General features: G+C 38.5%; 1 pseudogene; it reads right to left on the bottom strand.

Annotated features, from left to right (window-relative positions):
• Positions 1-240: 240 nt before the first annotated feature.
• LOC100763021 lies at positions 241-11,926 on the bottom strand (annotated as a pseudogene).
• Between the last annotated feature and the right edge of the window lie 3,587 nt (positions 11,927-15,513).

Raw genomic sequence — 15,513 nt, 5'->3', positions numbered from 1 at the left:
CTTTGCGGGCCTTCTGCATGTTTCTACAGTCTCTATAATATGTGTGTCAGTCCTGCTGTGTCTAGAAGGCCTTGTTTCTTTGATGTCTTCCATCCCCACTAGTATTTTATATTTAAATTTTCATATATATATATATATATATATATATATATATATATATATATAATTTTATATATCAATCCCAGGTTTTTTTTGAGGTTTCTTTCATTGCAATTTTATTGTCTTCATAACAAGAGCAGCTTAGAACTGGATCTCTTGGCCCTTTCTCTTCTTATCACCTCCCAGTTCAAAATGCTTGCATCTGTTACAACCAGCATCCACTTAGATCTGTAGTTGGGCTCAACATGCTCAAGTCTCAGCACAATCTGCTTTATAGTTTTATCCTTTTTTTTTTCAGGAAAATAGTCTTAGTCTGCCCACCATAGCCACTCTGTTTCCTGTCATAATGCCGCTTTCCTTGGGCATACAAAGAGTCCTTTCCCTTCTTGTATTGTGTCACTTTATGGGCCTGGTGCTTACCACATTTCTTGCAGAACTTCTGGCGGGTCTTAGGCATGTTCACTGTATTTGCAGGAGCGATATTGGCACAGAAAGACTCAATCCCAGTTTTTACGTGTAGTCTTTCTTCCTTCTTTCTGTAGAGTTCCCTGAGCCCTGAGAGGAGGGATTTGATGGAGACATCCCATTTAAGACTGAGTATTCCAAGGTCTCTCACTCTGCATATTGTCCATCTGTGGGTCTCTGTATTTGTTCCCATCTACTGCAGGAGAAAGCTTCTTTGGTGATGACTGAGTAAGATACTGATCTATGAGGTTAGTATTAATGCTGTTAGGAAACATTTTGTTTCAATGTTCCTTTAGCAGAGAGTCCTACTTGGGTTTTCCCTAGGTCCATGGCCTACTAATCTCAAGTTCTTGGCCACTTAAGCAGAGTCAGTCATGGCTTACATCTTATGGAATGGCCTTGAATCAAATCAGACAGTGGTTGTTACTCTCATGATGTTGCATCAGTGTTTAATACAGGGAAGTCACCATTGTAGATTAATGGGTTTTTAGCTGTGTTGCTGTACAGAAAATAATTCTTAACAAGAAGCTACCTTCTAGAGTGCTAAACCTATTTAGCAAAAGAACTGTTTAGAAAACTGGGGATTGTGAGCTTGGAGCACAAAAAAAGAAAAGAAAACAAAAGGAAAGCAAAGCAAAGAAAAGAAAAAACTCAAGGGACATGGTAATTGTTTTCAAATATTTGAAGGACTGTCATATAAACATCTGTTTAGCCAGTTCCTCTGAGTATAACCAAAGGACAAAACCAAGAACAATGAGAAGATGGTCCCCAAAGAAAAGTTAAACCAACTGTAAGATGGAGCTTTCTAAACAGTTAAAGTTGCTCAAAATGAAGTGAATCGCCTTCTGTAGCAAGGGACTCCTTGACTCTTGAAATGAGCTACAGAGCTCAAATGATTACCTGAAGAGAAGGTTAAAGGATGTAGATATGGTTTTGACAGTGACAGCAAGAAGATCAGGCTCAATAACTTCCAGGTTACAATTCAGTAGTTTTAGATGTTCTCAAGACTATAAATAAAGTTAATTCTTCAATGCATCTATGATCAGAATACCTAAGTAAGCAAATTTCAAAATGAAGTATTATGGAACTTTCCATCTACATCAAAGCAGACCTTTGCAAAATTGACAGTTATATCCCATGGAATTATCCAGTAATATGTAGGTCTGTTTTCCAAAACCAGCTCTGTACTTGATATTGCCAGAAATTTCTATTCTTAGCATTAATTACTTCATGCATACTGATTATCCTCCATGTGACAAATGTATGCTACACTTGGGAGACACTATGAGTAGATTATTAGTAAAATAGATCAGAGTCCCTTGCTCATAGTTAAGTTACTTCTCTGTGTATGAAAATTGTGTATATTCAGGAAAACACTTCTAAGTAGTCTATAGAATTTTACTAAGCAGTGTTATCAAAAGCATGAGTTTCAAACAAAAACAAAATCAAACAATAAATTAACAACAAACAAAAAATATGGAATTCCTCACTATATACGTGGGCAAAAAAACTTACTTTACTGCATCTCTATTTACTTGCCAAAATAAGGATACTATATCCACCTACAAGATTTCTGTGAGACTAAGTGACATGCTGCTTACAAAATGCATTGCATGAAAACTCTTTGTAATGTTGTGTATTACAAAGAGCACAACATGAAATAAAACAGAAGGAGGTAAAAGAAAAGGTTATATAGCTTGAATTCTGCTTGATTTGCCTGGAAAATATATTTCACTAGAGTAATTTATTTAAATAAAAATGTGAAATTAAAATAATACCATTCTCAGTAAACTACGTAAAATCTTATGTACTGATAAATAAAAAGTATATTTCAAGAAAGCAAGACACTGAAATTGCCTTATACAATGATCATTTCAATGATTGCAAAGGGTGGTATAGCTAAGATCCTGTGAAAATAACCACCATTCATGAACAGACTCAGATTTTGATTAAGCAACTAAAACCATAGAATGTTTTAAATATGAGGTTAGCATGCCTGGGTATAACTGGGCTGCAATTACATAGTGTACCAATTTATAGACTATTATTTATTCTCTTTTTACCAAAAGCATGAACCTAAGTGCATATGCATTAAAACACCAAAGAAAGGCCCAAGAGCTCCCTTGATGGTTCATGGCTCTGATTCAGTGTCAGCGCTACTTGAACATCTAGCACTGTCACTGAATAAAAGTTCCTGTGACTTGTATGTTGTGTTTGACCACTCAAGAAAATTATTTTCTTACTGGATTGTGTTTGTTATTAAAACTTTTGATTGGAAGTAACAGAAACTGATCTCAGGGTTGGTAGATATAGCTGAATTTAATAGCTTATATAGGGAAGATAGGGAAGAGGGAACGCTTCATCACCATTCATGGGATGGAATAATATGTCAGTCCCTTCCTCTTCACTTGCCTCTGCTTTACTGTGGATTACTATGCTTTTTTGCATGTTTAAGGAAGAAAACTGAGACTGTTTTGCCATATTGATTAAACATATTTATGGTTAGTATTACAAATCAGGAGAGAACACCACACTGAAAACTGAGACTGGATTTGCAAAAAGGATGGGTTCCCTACAGGAAAGCAGGTTCTCATGTACCAAAAGAATAGGCACTGAATTGTCCTTGAAGTTCTATCTAGAGCAATAAGACAACAAAAGAAGGTCAAGGGAATACAAATAGGAAAAGAAGAAATAAAACTTTCACTATATGCATATTATATGATAGTTTACATAAGTGACTTTGAAATCAGTATGGTAGTTCCTCAGGAGAATAGGAATGAGTCTACCACAAGATCCAGCAGTTCCACTCTTAGGCAAAAAACCCAAAAGAAGCACATTCATACCACAAGGACATCTGTTTAACTACATTCATAGCAGCATTATTTGCAACAACCAGAACCTGGAATCAACCTAGATGCCACTCAGCAAAGAATGGATGAAGAAAATTTGGTACACACTATGGACTGCTACTCAGTGGGGAAAAAATAGAATCTTGAAATTTGGAGGCAAATGAATGGAACTAGAAGAAACCATCTTGAGTGAGGTAACCAAGTCAAAGAAGAAAATCATGGTATGTACTCACTTAAATATGGATTTTAGACATAGAGCAAAGGATTGCCAGCCTAAAAACCACACTGTCAGAGAAGCTAGGAAATAGAAAGACCCTGAGAGAGAAATACATGGTACCCCAGAGAAGGGGAATGGGACAAGATCCCCTGAGAAAATTGGGAGTATGGGGGGGAGGGAAGAGGGAGTTAGAAGAAAGAGAAAGTGAGAAGAGGAGGGGAGAGGAGGACATGTGGGAACAGGAAGATTGAGTCAGTGGAGGAATAGAGGATAGCAAGAAAAGAGATTCCTTAATAAAGGGAGCCATTATAGATTTAAAGAGAAATCTGGCACTAGGGAAATGTTCAGACATGTATAAGGATGATCCCAACTGACAATCTAAGCAGTTGTGGAGATGCTACTTTAAATGCCCTTCCCCAATAGTGACAATGATGACTACATTATATGCCATCCTAGAGCCTTCATCCAATAGCTGATGGAAGCAGAAGCAGAGATTCACAGCTAAGCACTGAGTCTAACTCCTGGAATCCAGTTTCAGAGTGGGAGGAGAGATGAGCCAAGTGGTCAACACAGGCTGGTGAAACCTACAGAAACAGCTGACCTGATCAAGGGGAACTCATTGACTCAAGACTGATAGCTGGGGATCCAGCATAGGTCCAACCCAGACCCCCTGAATGTGGAAGTCAGTTCGGAGGCCTGGGCAATCTATGGGGCCTCTGGATCAGTATTTGTTCCTAGTATACAAATGGAGTTTGGGACCCCATTCCATATAGAGAGATATTCTCTCATCCTAGACACATGGGGGAGGGCCTAGGCCCTTCTCCCAATGATATGACAGACTTTAAGATTCCCCCCATGGAAGGCCTTATCCTCCCTGGGGAGGAGAAAGGGAATGGGATTGGGAGTAAATAGGGGTTAGGGGAGGAGGGAACGGAAAGGGAACTGGGATTTACATGTAAGACAATCTTTGTATTTTTCCATTTTTAATTTGAATTAGAAACAAGATCATTTCACATGTCAATCAATCCCAGTTCTCTCTTCCTCCCCTCCTCACCTAACCCCCTAACTAAAACCCTACCTATCACATACCCTTTCTGCACCCAAGGGAGGGTGAGGCCTTCCTTGGGGGTTTTCAGAGTCTGCTATATCATTTGGGATAAGGCCTAGGCAAACACCCATGTGTCTTGGCTTAGGGAGTATCCTCTATGTGGAATGGGCTCGCAAAGTCCATACCTGTGCTAGGGATAAGTAGTGATCCACTATGAGAGGCCCCATAGATTTCCAAGGTCTCCTCACTGACACCCATTCATGGGGTCTGGATTAGACCCATGCTGGTTTCTTATCTAATAGTCTGGGTACCAAGAGCTCCCCCTTCTTCAGGTCAACTGTTTCTGTGGGTTTAACCAGCCTGGTTTGGACCCCTTTGCTCATCATTCCTCCTTCTCTGGAACTGGATTACAGTTCAGTTCAGTGTTTACCTTTGGGTGTCTGCTTCTACTTCTACCAGCTGCTGGATGAATGATATAGGATGGCATGTAAGTCAGTCATCAATCTCATTATCAAGGGAGGGTATTTAAGGTAGCCTCTCCACTGTAGCTTAGATTGTTAGTTAGTGTCATCCTTGCAGATCTCCAGATATTACCCTAGTGCCTGATTTCTCTTCAAACCTATAATGTCTTCCTCTATTATGGTATCTCTTATCTTGCTCTCCTCTATTTTTCCCCTGACTAAACCTTCCTGCTCCCTCATGTCCTCCTCACCACTCTGTAGCAATAAATCTTTACTCCAAGCCACCCAAGTCCTGCTGCCACATGGGCACTTTCCACCAGGCCGCTCAAGTTCCACCCACAGCCATGTTATAGTCCCAAGTAATACACAGAGACTTATATTAGGTACAAATGCTGTTTGGCCAATGACTAAAATTTCTCATCTGCTACCTCAGTCTTAATTATTATAAATCTATATATTTTATAAGACTTGTCTTGTCGGACCCCAGCTGCTGGCATCTTCTCTTGCTGGGATCCCATGGCAGCTCCAGAGCAGAGAGCAGAGGAAGAGAAAAAGGAACCACTTCCTTCTTGCCCTTGCTTATATATGAGTCTCCCTGCTATGTCACTTCCTGCCTGGATCACCACTTCTTTACTACACTTCCCAGAATCCTCCTTGATTCCTAGTCCCTCCTAACTTGCTGCCTCATTGGCTAAACAGTACTTTATTTATCATCCAATAAGACAAACACATACACAGAAGCACTTCCCTCATTATCTCCTCTTTTCTGTCTAAATAAAAAGAAGGGTAACTTATTTTTTATAATAACTGAAGAAAACTATAATCATAACTATCTGTCTTCAACTCCATCAATGACCACAGAAGGATAATATATAAACTCTAGAACTGACAGAGACATCTCTCTGCCTGGAAAGTCACCCAAAGTTCCCCCGAAATGTTGGGGCATCCATCTTCAGCCTATAGGCTACAGTGTGTCTGGCACAGTTCTCCATTTCAGCAGGAACCCTTCAGTACTGTCTTGTAAGTTCAACAGTCACTTTCTTGTGGGTCCTGTATGTTCAGTTTATATAGCAACAAACATTCCAGGCAAGAGCAGTTTCTTGCCCAAAAGGTTAATAATGCCATGTTGAAAGCAAACTCCATAATGAGTTTCTTCGATGCCAATCATCCTTTCTGATGTAATTGGTGTGCCAGGAGCAATTGTATCTCACTGTCAAGAAACACCCTAAACCATTTAAATGCCATGGATTCTGTAAGTCTTTGACCTCTGCATCCTCCCTCTTCTTCCCTTCTCATTCTCATAGCTCCCTTACCCCTCTTCCTGTGCTCTCAGTTTGCTCAAGAGATCTTGACCCTCTCCCCATCTCCAGGGGACCATGTATGCCTCTCTTAGTGCCCTCCTTGTTTACTAGCTTCTCTGACAGTGTGGATTGTAGGCTGGTACTCCTTTACTCTATGTCGAAAATCCACATATGAGTGAGTACATACCACGTTTGTCTTTTTGTGACTGGGTTACCCCGCTCAGAATGGTTTCTTCTAGTTCCATCCATTTTCCTGCAAATTTCAAGATTCCATTGTTTTTTTTTCCACTAAGTAAATGTAATAATTGTAATAATGTGTAAATTGGCTAGAACTCAATTATATGAAACCTATCCAGGTATCAAAAGCTTTATTTGGTGAGAAGAGATGTCAAATTAGGGATCTCATTGCAAGTTCCATAAGATCATCTTTTTATATGTATATATTTAAGGATGCTTCTACTATAGTAGGCTTTCAAAAGACCCCTAAGTGGCCCCCAAACTTAGTTGTTCCTCCCATATTCCTTCCCTCTTCCTCCTCTTCTCTCCTATTTCCATTTGATCCTCTTCTTCCAGGCCTCTCTTCTCTTCATAACTATATTCTATTTCTCCTTCCTAGGGGATTTTACCATTCTACCTTGTCCTGTTCCATACCTAATGTCTTTGTTTCTTTGGATTGCAGTTTGCTTATTATTGATGTAAATGTTAACATGAGCATATTACTGAATGCATATCATATTTGTACTTCAGGGTCTAGATTAGCTTAGATTTTTCTAGTTTTACCAATTTACCTGCAATTTTCATGATTTTGTTTTTTAACAACCAACTAATATTCCACTGAGTAAATTACTACATTTCATTTATCGATTCATCCATTAATTGCCATATGGGTTGTTTCCAAATTTCTGGCTATTAAGAATTGAGCAGCAATGAACACTATTGAACAAGTAGGATGAAGTGTGTAGACTTATGTCTGGGTCTGCAACTCGATTCCACTGATCAATGTGTCTGTTTTTGTGACAATTCCATGTTATTATTTTATTGTTATAGCTACATAGTTTAACTGAAAATCATAGATGGTGATGCCTATAGAAGTTCTTTTATCATTCAGGATTGTTTTAGATATCCTAATTTTTGTGTGTATGTTTTCATATGAGGCTGGAAATTATCACTTCAAGTTCTATGAAGAACTGTGGAATAATTTTTGTTAGGAATTTTACTGAATCTGTAGATTGCTTTTGGTAGAATGGTCATTCTCACTATGTTAATCCTACCAATCCATGAGCATGGAAGATCTTTCCAACTTCTAATATCTTTTTCAATTTCTTTCTTCAGTGTCTTAATGTTTTTCTAAACAGAAACATCAACATTGGATTTCTCAATTATGGTTACAGAATATAATCCATATAGAGCCCAGATAAAGAAGGAAAGAAGAGGAAAGCAGTAAGAGAACTGCAAAACATTAAGGGTGTAACTTTTGCTTAGCCACTTGTTTCTGGAACTAGAGCATGGATATATACTTGAAAATGTCTTCACAAAGCATAGACATTTCTATTCAAAAGTTATCAAAGTTTTCTATTTTAGTAGTTAAGGGGAACTTATAAAAGTGATATAATAAAAAATTCAATACAGGGATGCTCATAGAAATCTTAAAAACCCTCTATTACATTGTATAGCAGTATTAAATAATAATAATGTACATTTTCAATTGGTATTTGTAACTAAGACATGAGCATAATTTATAAAGAAAAGACAAACAGGATTTTTGTCTAATTTGGTGTGTTGTGTGTGTGTGTGTAAAATGTTGATTAAAATGCTTCAGCATACACAATGTGAGGTATGGATAATATTTAGAGTGAAGTATGAGAAGGTTTATTGGAATTTTAATTACTGAGCTCTTACTCTTGAGGTACCTATCAGAAGTGCTCTTGTTTACAAAAACTTAATTAACAATCAAGACTTTGGTAATTAGCATGCTTTCAGAAACAATATTATTTTGGACACCATGATGCATAGTACAAATATTAAAATATGATTTAAGGTACAGCATTAAATGTATTTTAGATATGTTGTGAAGAAATCATTAGAAACCATCATGCACCCTTGAAAAAACACCTTAAACTTTTTTTTTAAGCCTTAGCATTTGAAAGCTATTTTAGGTCTGAAAATTCTCATTTTATACAATGAATTCTTGTGGACAGTCTCTATAGTGGGGTAGCTTCAAGTGTTAAAGAATTCAATAATGTCTTGGATTTTCTTTCAAGTCACTCTTTATGCAAGATGGTAATTGTGATACTACCTTAGGGTTTCAATTACTATGGAGACACCATGACTATAGCAATTTTTATAAAAGACAACATTTACTTTGTGTGGTTTACAGTTTCAGTGGTTTAGTTCATTATCATTATGGCAGGAAACATTGTGGCATGTAGCTAGGCATGGTACTGGAGAAGGAGCTGAGAATTCTATATCTTGATCCATAGGCAACAGGAAGCAAGCTGGGTGTCACACTGAGTGTAGTTTAAGCATATAATCCTCAAAACCCACCCCCCACATTGACACACTTCATCCAACAAGGCCACACCTACTCCAACAAAGTCAGAGCTCCCAATAGTGCCACTTCTTATGAACTTATGGGGACCAATTACATTCAAACTACCACAGATACCTAAGCAGAGCTAACTGGAAGTTCTTAGAGATGTCAAAAGGGATTATATTTAAACTCATGGACCAGTAAAGCTTAGTAAATATGCTCAGTCAGACACACACTGCTTTTTTTTCTTCAGATCTGGCTGAAGGGCTTCCATAAGGATAATGGCACATTACGAAGACAGGTTTTTTAGTTTTTGTTTTTTGATTTTGTGTCAGAGTTCCATAAGAAGGGAGTAAGAACAAGGTCAATTCAGTGGAGACTAGAGAACATATTGAAAGTGATTGACAAACTCATCAGTGACAAAAGCAAAATAGTTAGCATCAGAACATCTCTGTGTGATGCCACAAAACTTTGGGACAAATTGCAGCACCTTGGAGACCATGCAGATGCCAAGCTAAAGGCAGTCACACAAGTGCTGGCACTTCAGTAAAACACTTACGAGAGCATAAACTTTCCTGATTCTTTACTACAGTACTCACTGTATCAATGAGTCTGCAAGAAAATTAGGGAAGATTATAATGGAATTGGGAGAGATAAAAAATAAGAAAGAAAAGAAAACCAAAGGATTATACTTAAATTGAAGCCCAAAATTGTTATGCATTTATATCCACTTTAACATTTCACATTTCTCAATTTAAACTATTCAAAGACAAAAAAACATTTTAAAAGCTTAGGTTGGAGAATTAACATGATCAAAACAAAATTGACTTTAATATATTCTTCAGCCTTCAAAATTCAACTTAAATTAAAACATCACAACTAGTTACTTTTCAGTCACTTTAAAAATATCTAGTACATCTGGAACAGATTTTAGCAACTTCTTTCCCTACAGGTTCACCCAACTACAGACTGCTAAAAATAGGATAAACCTTGCAGGTTTGCTAGGTGCTTATAACTATTTGATCTTGCTTTGTCTCTAAAGGAGCTTTCCGAACACATTCCAGCTCTTCTCTCTTTTCTTGTTCTCTATAGCCATGTGCAAGAGTAGACAAGCATGAAATGAATCCTGTGTACTAGAAATTTAGTAATGCCCAGAAAGTTTGTTGCTTGATTACTAGGTAATGCTGCAGCACTTCAGGGCCTGAATTTTATTGAGTGAAATGGTAGCTGAATGTGATCAGAGGTTTGTAATCTTTGAACCGAGTAATTTAAGTTGTGTGAACAAATAAACAGATATGTCTGCCCCCCCAAGTACTTGATAATAGCTTAAGTAAAAAGAGCTCTATGGGTGCTTAGCTTCAATCAAATCTTTTTAGTACATGCTTTTAATTTCTTTCTTTACCAGCTCTCTCTCTCTCTCTCTCTCTCTCTCTCTCTCTCTCTCTCTCTCTCTCTGAAGCCCAGTAGTAGGTGGAACACTATTTGTGTTCCAATTAAATGGATATTTGGAAGCGATAAATGCAGGCTTTCTCTCACTTTTTCTGGTTTTGGCAATCTTTTCAAGCTCATTTTGCATATGATTCTAGTTGCACAACACTCAAAAGACTCATTTCTGTTAATAAGGCTAAAATTACCAGGGCAAATATTTCCAAATCTACAGTGGAAAAAAAATCACCATCTTGGTAAGGGTAATCTCCTTCATGATGTCTCAAACTCTCTTGTCACCTGTGCCAGCACCAGTGACCGAAGAACCGGACCAGGCGAGAGTCTGCTGATTAAGAAGGACACAACTTGGGTCATTCTGTAGAAGCAGATGCTATCGGTTTATTAAGGCCAGCAGTTTATATACAAGAGGGGATGGAAAAACATCACCTGCTAGCAGAATGCACTCCCATGCCCCATCATAAACAAGGAAACGACAAACTCCACCCATGGCCAATGAAGCAAGAAGGGGATGGGAGCAAGGCATAATGCTTCAGTAACAAGAAAGGTTCATAACAGGATGTTAGTGGACAAGGCTTAGAAAAACAGGAGGTACCTGTGGATATTCTGGGAAACAACTCACAGAGACCCTGTGGGGGTTGGGTCCCAACATCTCCCTCTTTTTTGTTTTATAGATGACATGCATGAAGTTTACAAAAATCCCTCCAAGACAGGCATTTAGTTGTCCCACATCACAAGATAATTTTACGACTTCACGAGGAGCAACATAAATGTTACAACATTCCAAAATAGTGGGCCACTTCCATGAATCTCCCAAACATAATCAAGTTGTTCTTGTAATAAAGTTATTTGCTGATTTAAATTTAAAAGTCCAGGTTGTATATGTCCAACAATAGCATTTTGAAGTGACAGAGCTGACGCAACCTCTCCAGAAAGATGATCCAAGGTGGCAGCAACAGCAGCTGTGTTCCTCAGGGCTGCACCAGCAACTGCAGCAGCAGTAGTGGCCACAGCACAGTGGTCACAATATCAAGGGCAATCTCGAAGTCTCTTTTCCTCAATAGAACGTTAGGGTAAACCTCATGCTCGCATTCACTGGCAATGGAATCACTCCTGGAACTCGCACCAACACCATGGAGTCTTTTAGCTCCCCAGCAATTTGTCAATTTGCAGGATCTGGAAGAATAATTGAGAGACCCTGCCTCTAGTGGTCCAGTTTGTTGTTAGCATCATCAGCCAAACTGGGGCATGCAGACCCACAGGCATCACTGTTGGTGGTGCCTTTACCAATGCTCAGAAGATTTCTTGAGGCTGGACCTTCATCAATAGTATCAGGGCACACAAAGCACTCAGGAATCCAAACCACAGATAGAGCATTCCTGGGAAAAATGCAAACAGATCCCCTTGCCCGCACTAATACAGGGTCAGGGGCCCTCCAGATCCCTGATGAAAACTCTTTCCATATAACTTCCCCATAAGCCTTGTGGTCACCCCGCCAATGTCTATCTGCCATGGAGCGACCTTGTTTATCAATCAATAAAATATTCAAAATATATAAAACAATAGGCAAATGTGTATGGGGGCTGGTGGTACACTTCCCCTTTTTTGTTTTGATTAAATAATTTTTAAGTGCAGTATGAGCTCTCTCAATAATAGCTTGGCCTTTCGGATTATAGGGTATACCAGTTTTATGAGAGATAAAAAAACTCAGAACAAAATTTCTGAAATCCAGCACTAGTATAGGCAGGTCCATTATCTGTTTTAACACATTTAGGAGCATTCATATAAAGAAAGGCAGCCAAGCAATGAGCCTTAACATCTTTAAGTTTTTCACCACTATGGGCAGAAGCAAATATCATTCCTGAAAATGTATCAATAGAAACATAAGAGACTTCTGGCGATAAGGTCGAAGAGCTTCCTTGCAATATTTATTAGCATTCTCAAAGGCTATTTGTTTTACAACAGGCATGGCAGTTTCTACTGAGCCAAAAATCCTGCCTGCCAAGTATAACAGGTGATGTACAAAATCTTGAAAAGGCTCAGAGGATCCTTGTAGGACCTTGGTCAATTGTTCCCCTGCAGCCTTGTTAGGCAAAGCCTTCTACGCCCTAAGTGCAGCGGTAGCAATTTGTGCATAAACAGCTGGGTCATATGCTATTTGTGCTGGCAGGTTATCGAAAGTGCCAGCTCCAGTAAGCATATCAACATTTCTTTGAGGAAAAACTGCCTGTGCGTTCATTTTGGCTGTGGTGATTCAAGCCTTTTGAAATTCCCCTCGCCATAACAAATAATCTCCTCCATTAAGCTTTGCTCAAGTGCTATTGTGAATGGAGCCAAAGGGCCATAACTGCAGATAGCCTCTTTCAATTGTTTAAGCTCCTTAAAGGTAAGGGGTACATGCTGGCACATCACCGGTGATGGATTATTAGGATCAGGGACTTCTATAACAGGGAAACCCAATGACTTCCCAAAAACTATCCCTCAGGAATACAAGTAGTATAATCCTCATAAGCAGGGGGCACAGATGCAAGCAGGGGGCAAGGTTTATTCTTTATGCTCTTAAGTTTTTCTTTCATTCCCATCTCCCTTAAACTGCTTTTGTAAATATTTAGTTTCCTCTTCAGACTCCTATTCTTCCTTAAACTGATCCTCATCCTCATCCTGCTTATTACTGGACTCAGATTACTGGACTCATTACTGGACTCAGATTACTGGACTCATTAGCAAGAGATTGACGAGAAATGTCACCTTGTGTGGTTGCAAAGGTTTTCTCTATCTCTGATATTTGTTCCTTAACTCCAATATTCTTACTCAAGAGGGCATCCTTGACTAATCTCCATAAGGAAAAGACTGACATAGGCACTCAATCTGGCCCTTCCTTCTGAAGAGTATTTTGTAAATCACTCTTTACTTGTTCCCATTCGGGAATGTTTAAGCCCCCACCAGTCAAAAACCAGGGACTAGTCCTTTCTAAGACCACGATAAAACTGCACACTGTCTGTTTTTTTAAATGTCTGTGCCTTGCTGTTTCAATAACTGAGTGAGTTGGTCCTGTAAAAGTAACGAGGAACTTGAAATCCCCATTTTGACAGTCACTTACTGACAGTAGTGCTACTTACTTTTGATTTGGCACTGTCAACCCCAATGCACTCCTCCTTGTCTTGTGGCCACAATCTTCAGGAATGGTCCATCAGGATGCCTATGCTTTCTTGGTGGGACCTCCAATTGCCAGTGCAAGTGACTGAAGAACTGAACCAAGCGAGAGCCTACAGATTAAGAAGGACACAACTCAGGTCATTCGGTAGAAGTGAATGCCATCAGTTTATTGCAGCCAACAGTTTATATACAAGAAGGGATGGAAAAACGTCACCTGCTAGCAGAATGCATTCCCACGCCCTATCATAAACAAGGAAACCACAACCCCCGTCCATGGCCAACAAAGCAAGAAGGGGATGGGGGCAAGGCATAATGTTTCAAAACAAGAAAGGTTCATAACAGGATGTTAGTGGGCAAGGCTTAGAAAAGCAGGAGGTACCTGTGGTTATGCTGGAAAACAACTCACAGAGATCTGGTGGGGGCTGGGTTCCAACAGGCTGGTGTTCCTGGGTTTTATAAGAAAGCAGATTGAGCAATCCTTGAGGAGCAAGTTAATAAGAAGCATGACCTCTACATGAAGTCTTGCCTCAAGGTCCCTGCCCAGTTTGAGATCCTGTCCTGACTTCCTTCAGTGATGGATTATGATGTGGAAGCATAAGCCAAAAAACCCTTTCCTCCCCTACTTGTTTTTGGTCATGATGTTTCATCCTAGCAGTAGTAGCTTTACCTAGGACACACATTAATTCATATAAATGCTTAATAGTGGTTATGACTATCATTGGTTAATTTCAGAGTTAGGAAAGCATAAATTTTCAAGTAGAGTTCACCTATGTTAAATGTGTATGAGAAAGTTTAGAAGTGAGAAGCAATACAGATTCAAGCTTAGAAATGGCAAGCAAACTTGCCATTGTTCACTAATGAAGGTGAACTTGTAAAAGCAAATTGTTTATGTTGTTCAATTTGTAAAAGAAAATTATCTGAAAATCAGAGATGTACTCTATTTGTTGGTTTTGGTTTTAGTAATGAGACAGGATCTTACTCTGTGGCTCACATTGGTTCTGAACTTATGGCATTCCATTTGCCTCAGTTTCCTAAATAATCTGATCAACAATGTGAGTCACTACTTCAGATCATTTGAAAACAAGCAAAATGAAAAGATATTTCTATGTAAGAGCATATGAAGTAGTATAACTTATTTTATTTTTCATATCTACTGGCATATATTAACTTGGATGTGTTTAATGAGTCCAATGAATTTGCATTAAAAAGTTATAAAGCTAGCATTGCATACAAATTCAGAGTTTTCAAAGAACTGTTTGTTAAAATAACTGTATTTAGGCAGTATTGATAACCAAAGCTATCAAAAGTCAGAAATTATCTGTTGTTTTCTTTTGTTTAGCTCATAATTTGTTTCTTAGTTCATTTGGTTAGAAATCTATAATTTTTCACTTGGAAAATTTGATTTCTGAAAAGTCTATTTTAAAAACATCTGCACTTGTTATTTCCTCTCAAATACATTTTCTGTGGTTGCTAGTTATGGACCACTATGTTTGATCAATGAGGCAGAGGTAGCTGAATGGGACTTAACAGCATCAAAGAGCTGACAAAACTATTGTATACACAGAACAGAGTGGCCTAATATTATCTCCTATTGTTACTGTTTTGTATTTCTGAGTCATTCAGGTCACTTCAATATGATTTTAAAATTATTAAGTCCAGAAAATGTTCTTTTTTTGTCTGTATCTTCAATAGTGCCTAATTCAAGAAGGTATAATTAATTGATGATGGCACTTATACAGCTTTGAGAACACAGAGTCACCCTAGTCTTGGGAAAGCTAAAAGCTCTGAGTATAACAACATTTGTTATGTGCCACTTAATTGCTATTCCTAATGTCCTTCTTTGGTTTTGCACCACCCCTTAGTTTAAGTGGACTCTGCGCCACTTCTTGGGGGTCATTGCCTTCTACCACTCTGTTTCAAAACTTGGCTCTGTAACTGTTGTTT

The sequence above is a fragment of the Cricetulus griseus genome, chromosome 2 (genome assembly GCF_003668045.3).
Source record: "Cricetulus griseus strain 17A/GY chromosome 2, alternate assembly CriGri-PICRH-1.0, whole genome shotgun sequence".
Lineage (NCBI taxonomy): Eukaryota > Metazoa > Chordata > Mammalia > Rodentia > Cricetidae > Cricetulus > Cricetulus griseus.
Note: the sequence above shows the minus strand (reverse complement) of the source record. Positions and strands in the feature narration are given on the sequence as shown.